Here is a 7,722-nt window from a genome sequence, read left to right as displayed (position 1 = left end):
CAGGACTGGATGAAAGTAACCCTCAGGATATGAAACCAATAATCATAAAGTTAGGAGGGCAAGTAAATAGATTGTTAGCGGGAGGAATTATTATAGCCTTACATGTAGAGCTGTTCAGATTGGGAAGAGGCAATCTCTTACCTGTTAGGTTCTCCTTCTGGCCTGCCCCAGCATCTCTACAACAGATAAATCATGTTCTTCAGCTTTCATGTCCTGATGCCTCTCACTGGCTCCCTTGGCCGTCCACCACATACGCCCCTATATTAGCTGCTTCAATCTTCTCTGCTGTTCTGCTCCCTAATATCTCTCCTGCTCCCTCCCTTCATGCATGGATGTTAGAACCACTGAGATCAAGAACTTAAAATGCAAGATCTGTTTGATGTTAGCATTTTGGGAAGACCATACCATTCAGTTCTCATTTCTTCTACTCCTACCATCTCGCCCCTTTCATTGTAGGTTTGAGAAAGTGACGATTCGATAATTTTCAAATAATTATGCACTCTACACAGAAAGAGGTGTAACAGATCAGCTCCAGCCATTGGTTGCAGTAAGTTGCATACTGATCAGCCTACAAACGCGAGCCATTGGCTATTCCAGCTGTCAGTAACAGGGAGTTTTTCTTCTTCACGAGAACGTCAGGGGAAGAGCAGCCTTACGGGTTTGCATAGGAAGAGATGAGATGGACATTGTTTCACCCCCAGCCCCCCGCACCTTTTGACTTTGGACAACCCACGATCCCTGGTGACTGAGACATCCAAGGATCAGCGGGTGTTTGGCAAGACTTCCTGGCCAGTCTGAGCCTGCTGGATTACTGCAAAGTTGCCATGGCTGGTCTGGCCATGTGAGGGTTTCCCGGTCACTTAGGGAAGCTAACCACCCAGTTACAACCTACAGGAGCAGATGATGTAACACCTGTTGTCCTACACAGACTCGCTTTGAGCCATGATCCAGCGTCCTTTGGGAGTTAGTTGTGATGCGGCCAGGAGACCCTTGCATCCCGCCATGGTCAAGGCCCTGCAGGCAGTAAACTGCTGTGGCCTTTGTTCCACCCTGGGCAGAGCTGCCCCTGGCTCATGCACTGGTTCTTCCTCTTAGCGCCTGTTGGACCACCGCCTGTGTCTTTGAGCAGTAAGTAGTGCACAGCCTGTATAGCGGATGGGCACCACGTGACACAAACATGTCAGCCACTTCGTCGACCTGACCACTTCATCACACGATAAGTATGGAGGACTGAGGTAGATGTGTGGATGAGACAGCAGCAGCGTTCCCGAGGAGACGGATCCCAGAACATCAACCAGGGGGCACCTGAAATGAGCAGCTTCTGCTTTCAGCAGTCATAAAGGCCGCGCGGAAACACAACGTAAATAAGACTTTGGCAGACCTGTTTACTTCCTACATATTTTACATTTTTTCCCTTCCTCCTTTGCAGCAAATCTGAGGCTGTTAAATGACAAGGGTGAGTAGTGCATAATTTGTGCTTGTTGTTTCCGGTGTTGAGAACAGGCACTTATTTCTGAGGGCCGGCGCTTAGTTTTGTGCAGGTTTGCCAGATTGGGGGATTTCCCTCACAAATGGGTGATATTTTTCCCATTTGTGCGGGAAAAAAAAAACAAATGCTGGAGGCTAATTATTGCGGAAAAATGTTTGCGGGGCGGCGCCGTCGCCACAACAGCAGCTGACATGCACTGCAGCAGGCCCGCCCGGCGCCCGCCCCACCCCACCCCAGTGACATCATCACTGAGGCTGAGCCTGCCTGCCTGTGCGGCAGCGCGGGCTGCTGCCTCTAGTCTGCGACTGCGTGGCGCACCGTGCACACAGAGCCTCTGAGCCACACAGAGTGGCACAAACTGAGTGCCATCATTATGATGGTGGGATTGGACCGTCAATCTAGTAGCGCGGGAAAGCGCTACCAATTGACGGCCCAGCTAAATATTATTGGCCTGCCCCCGCGGCATTATTTAAAAGGCCTGCGTGCGTGCGAGCATCACAGTCAGTCAGCAGTCAGCGAGTGCGCAGCGCACTGTGCACTGTCTGTTACTCACTGGCTGTGGCGCGTGGTGGTGTCTGTGTGGCTCGTCTCTTGGGCCCCGCTGCGAGCCTCAGCCTGCGCAAGTGTGGTGGTGGTGCCCCCACCCCCCTGGAAAAGTCTCTCCTGTTGTGCTCTTGAAGTGGACCATGAATTAAAGCCAGCTCCAGAGTGCAAGATTGGGGCCCGGGAGAGGGGAGCCACCCCATTAGCCCCTTCCTGTTGTGTAGGTGCTACCTACTACACTGACGTGCGGCCGGTTGGTGCACAGCTGCGGAAGACAAGGTAGGTGTCCTTAAATTTCTGCCTTTGTGACTTGTTGTGAGTAGATGTATTCCTTATTTTTAATATTCAGGGGCTAATTGTGGATTGAGAGTGCATAGGATCTAAAGCCTGGCAGGATTGAATAAGAATGAGTGGCATAGCCAGTGCTTAATTTGTAAATAAAAACGTGCCAGTGTCCAAAGCTCTCCTCTTAAACACGTGGCTGCTGCAATTAAATGTGCAAACACAGAATACTAGGGCAGCGTAATCCTGAAGCCATGTTGGGCCTTTTTAGTCCATTTTAAGCCATTTCACCTCACTCCTGCAGCTTTCTGCTCTCTCCCTTTCCAACGCTCCTTTTTAATTTTCCTCCGTCTTTCCCAAATGTGTCTTTTGCTCGCAATAAATGCTTGAGGCAGGAAAAAAGAGTGCCGTCCTTCAAAAATAAGTGCCAGTGCTCTGCACCGGAAACAACAAGCACAAATTAAGCACTGGGTGGAATCACATGAAGGTTGGTGATGACAAAGAGTCATTGTTTTCAACTCGTAATGCAAGGGGGCTACCAGCTGAGTTGTGCAGTGCGTGCTTTGCAGGGCAGTTAAATAAAAATAAATCATTCTATTTGGGTATTACTTAAACCATTTTATCTGAAACCTTTTTGCACGTTTGGTAGCAGTCTATCTTATACTGCCAGTATTGCAAGTTTACCTAATGACTTACATTTGCACAACACAAAATTCTCCATTGCAGCAGTGAAGATTTCATTCTGTGGCTTTTTGGTTATACACAGACCTTTCACTGCATTAACTAATAGAGGTTTCATAATATAAAGTGATTAACTTAACTTTCTTTTTTATTTTGAGGCATGAGTTATGTATGTGGTTACCTGAAAGAGAATATATATATTTTTTTTATAGCCACATGTTTAACCCCGCCCCATTGCATGCAGCGTCACTGTTCCCATACTTTTTTTAATGCATTTTGAGCTGTGTGCTCAGCTGATTTATTCATTTATTTCCCTCCAGTTGCAGGCAGTGCAAGCACAAATGTGGTCTCATTGGCTGAGCTAAGTGAAATGAGGGTACATGGTCAGTGCTCAGCCTCACTGCATGGTTCTGTTCGTGATCTTGGTGCCTAAATTATTGACATCACTTGTAGTCATGCTCTGCTCAGCGTAGCCATTGCTTGCATTTGACACAAAACACTAGCCTTTACCAATAATTTAAGTTCAAGTTCACGGAGTTTGGGTCACTGTTCTGGCCTCTGGTAGCAATTTGCAGAAGGGTGTCTATCGCCTCACACAAACAGCCTTTTTCACCTCACACAAGGATGTATTTTTCTGCAGGGCCCTGTTGACCTCCACTGTCCAGGGTAGAGGTAGCCCGCTAAAACAAGTGTAGGGGTAGTGCCTGAGTACGTCTGAAGGAGGCAGGAAATGAGTGAAATGTTGGCCTTCTGCCCATTTAATGAAAAGTCCAGAAAGTAGAACAGTAATAGAGCAGATACACACTGGGAATGCTAGATGGCTACTTGCATTTCACCTTTATCTACCGTGTGCATCTGAAAGGCAGTGAAAAGAACAAAGGTTGTGCTCTGAATCCATTTGGGGGGGTGTTGATTATCATAGGTTAATGACAGAGCTAATGTCTACAACCAAAGGAAAATGATCTGCCTGCTACAAAGGGCTCCAATGCCAAAACTGGTGTCAAAAGGACTGATGTGAAGTTGATGAAAGCGATGTTCAGCCAAAAGCTGTGAATCCTAGAAAGGATCAAACCGTATGTGAGTGAATGAACCGTTCGCAGTTTCACTTTACCAGCCATGTTTACTTACCGGTGCATGCCTCACACTCTGAAACAAGCAACTTGCGGCCTAGGAAGTGGCTACTGCCCTTGCTTTCTGTCTGCAACCAAAGGAAAATGATCTGCCTGCTACAAACGGCTCCAATGCCAAAACTGGTGTCAAAAGGACTGCTGTGAACTTGATCAAAGCGATGTTCATCTTTCTGTCTCCAAACAAAAGAAAATAAAGTAGCTGCTACAGGCTTCAATGTCAAAAGGTTTGTCAAAGAAGGACTGCTGTGCACATAATCAAAGATTTACGACTCTCACCAAGTCCAGATTTACTATTTGTTCCAATTTGCTGCTCATCATAAGAAGTGAGTGACCATTTTTCCATGTTTATTTCCATTTTTAGTGTGTATTGCAATGAATAATCTAGGCACTGTGAGTTTCACATATTTGCTTACAATAGAAATTTGATTTATGCTTTAAAATGTTTGCTCCAGCCTACGATTGCATTAGTTCAGTGTTAAAAGTTTGGGCTACTTTTTGGGCTGGGACTGGTTCATTTGGGCTTACTTTGGGCTGGTCGTTCAACAGCTTTGGGCTATAGAAGGCTTTTAAAATCTGGCAACACTGGTTTTGTGTCTCAAGCATTTACTGTGAGCAAAAGACACGTGGGAAAGACGGAGGAAGAGAAAAAAGAAGAAGCGTCTGAAAAAGGAAAAGCAGGAAGCTGCAAGAGTGAGCTGAAGGGACGGGAGTGGCTGTTAATGGATTGAAGAGGCCCGAGATGGCTTCAGGATTATACTGCCTCAGTATTATGTGCTCGCACTTTTAATTGAAGCAGCCGCGTGATTAAGAGGAGAGCTTTTAGCACCGGCACCTTTTTATTTACAAATCAAGCACTAAGGGTGAGATAAGGTGTCAACCCGGGAAGTCATCAGTGCCATAATCTCACCCCCTACCCCTGCATGTCAGTGAATGAATGCAGAAGAACTCAGCCCTGCTGAAACACTATCTGAGGGGGTCCTTTGTCAATACCAATTCGTAAGCAGTACAACTGGCATTTTGCAGCAGGGGAGGACCAAATTATGCGATGGGGAGGGCTAAATTATGTGGCAGGAATGACTTTATTATGCCCCCCCAAACAAAGACAAATTATGTGGCGTAATGCGGTACATTTTGTGATACCATTACTTCATTAATGATTCATGAGTTAACTTTAGTCACTGTAGCACCGTCCAACTGTTATGTGAGGAACTATTAATTTACAGATTTCAGGGACTCGTTCTCAGTATAACCCATATAACGTCGTATAGAATGCCGCTTATTTTTAGAGACAGCATAACGCTTTACTAAAATATCAACATTATTACATTTCGTAGTCAGCATCTATTTGTTTTATCTTTTTAGTGTTTGATTTGAGCTGCCACCACCAGGTGGTTGGTTTTGTAAACACCTCTTGGTTTGTTTTGTAAAACTGCCAAGTGTTTGTTTACCAGTGTCGACCACTGCTACTAGGGAGCCAGTGGCGTTAGGGAACTGGAGGGGACCCCCCAGGACTCACTCAGGCCAGGAGCTGTGCTGAGGGGGCTCCCTGAAGCCCCGCCCCCGCCACACAGCGGGGACCTTTGTTACCCACTGGGAGACCATGACATTTTAGCTGTCTTGCCACCTGTGCTGAATGCACCCGGGTCTCTGCAGCGTGGGCTTTGAGGCCCTAAACCACGTGAACAGGCGCTATGTTTGTGACGAATAAAGAAAGGTAGCAGCGACTATTTTCCCCGTTTTATGAACTTCTTCGGGGCTTTCCTTCTCCCTCCAGGACAAGGCCCTTCGTTTAACAGGCTCCGAGCCCCGGATTCGGGGCTCCTGAAGAGCATATTTTTATTTTCCAGCAGTGATCCCGCCACTGGTCGGTGTGGACCTCACCAAACCCTCCGTCCGCGATGAGCCCCACGACCCAGGTCTGCCCGTGACGTGAAACGAACATTTCTAAATCGCCCAATCTGGTAAATGAGGGGTCTGCACCTAATGCAGAGAAACAATATATAGATTGTGCTTAATTGTATGCACGCTTCTCCACTTGAAGCTTACTCTTGCGGGAGCTCTTCAAAAACATGCCCATGTATAAAGCCAATAGTGTAAAATGTGTTTTAATGCAAGCAATAAAAATGCACCGTAGTCGGCAGGATTTGAACCTGCGCGGGGAGACCCCAATGGATTTCTAGTCCATCGCCTTAACCACTCGGCCACGACTACTTGATAACGTCTGTGACGTAAGAGCTAAAATGTGAGGTCTCTACCGCCATTGGATGTGTGCATTTTGCACGTCACAGCAAAGTCCTTCCTCTTCCGCTTCATAAAGCACGAAGTCTGTGCATAAGACAGTGGCTGTGAAAGTTTTGGGGCCGGGACTCAGGTGTTGTAACGAGGTGAATCGCTGCGACTCTGCATTATGGGCAGTTGGAAAAGAAACAAGCAAGCACTGACAAAGCCAGGGGCTTTCGCCAACCCAAGAGCTATTGGCGTTGTCAGTGTCGGGGTGTCTTTTAGCCATACAGCAGCACTGCTTGTTCATCATGGCTGAAAGTCATGGAATAAAAGCACCTTGAAGCGGCCAGCGCCTACCACGTCCTAGCCGGAGATGTTTAAAGACATGGGCAAACTGGGCACTTGCCCAGGGACTCCCAGGATCCCCTTTCACAAGGGGCCCCTGGCAAAGTGACATTTTTCTTTGTGTTACCTTTTTCTACTTCTCCAACTCAACATTTAACATATAAATCAATTTTATATGCCATCATTGGGCTTGAATTAGCAGAAAATGGGTGATAAAATTCAAAGCTTTGCCAAACAGGGGCACCTAAAACATTTTTTACCTGTGCCCCAAAATCCTTAAGACAATACTGATCATAGCCTTCTTTAGGTCCAGCGGGCAAGCGCTTTGCCCTGTTGTAAGTATTGTGGGCTTTTAACCACACCCACCTCACGCCCGTCACTTTCAGTGGTGTGTGGGCGTGCCTTTCAAAATTCCTTCTTATGGGCAAGCAAAAAGCGCTCTATCCATTCTGTAATCTCTCTTTGGGCTTCAAACCACATCCATGTTACGTCAGTCACTTACATTGGTTCGTGGGCTTGCCTTTTAAAATATGCTTGCTTTCATTTGTGAAAGGCATGCATACGTCATGCCTTTTCTGGTGTTTAGCGCACCTACACAGCACCGGTAAACTCCGTAAAACATACAAGGCTCGATGTTTTCAGCCTGGGGTCCGGACTTCTTTATCTGTTTATTTTCCACACAGCTCAATCGCGCTGCATTTTACATAGTGCGATCACGCTGCGTTTATTTTTCTTTACAACTTTAATAGCTCTAACTCAAGCAAATGTGAGACCCATTGCATTGAAATGCTGCTTGTTTTTTTATCATTGGTAAATCCATTACGTTTCTCCCACCTTGAGGCAGCTTTGTTACTGCCTTGGTAATCAACTCTGTTACATGAATAATTGCACTTTTGCTGATACATTTGACTGCGAACAAAGTTCTTTTTCCTTTTGTGTCTCTCCTTTCCGCTCATGCTCATGGCGGCCGTGGTGCTTTGAATGGCCTTGCTTATGTCAACTGTTTTACTTTTTATTTTCAATTTATGT

At 46.4% G+C, this 7,722-nt stretch overlaps 1 non-coding gene across 1 annotated transcript; it reads right to left on the bottom strand.

Annotated features, from left to right (window-relative positions):
• Window positions 1–6,254: 6,254 nt before the first annotated feature.
• On the bottom strand, window positions 6,255–6,336 carry TRNAS-AGA (transfer RNA serine (anticodon AGA)). Its single transcript has one exon. It is a non-coding gene; the product is annotated as a tRNA-Ser (tRNA).
• Window positions 6,337–7,722: the final 1,386 nt, after the last annotated feature.

The sequence above is a fragment of the Pleurodeles waltl genome, chromosome 12 (assembly GCF_031143425.1).
Source record: "Pleurodeles waltl isolate 20211129_DDA chromosome 12, aPleWal1.hap1.20221129, whole genome shotgun sequence".
NCBI classification, from domain to species: Eukaryota; Metazoa; Chordata; class Amphibia; order Caudata; family Salamandridae; genus Pleurodeles; species Pleurodeles waltl.
This window is presented reverse-complemented; position numbering and strand designations above follow the sequence as displayed.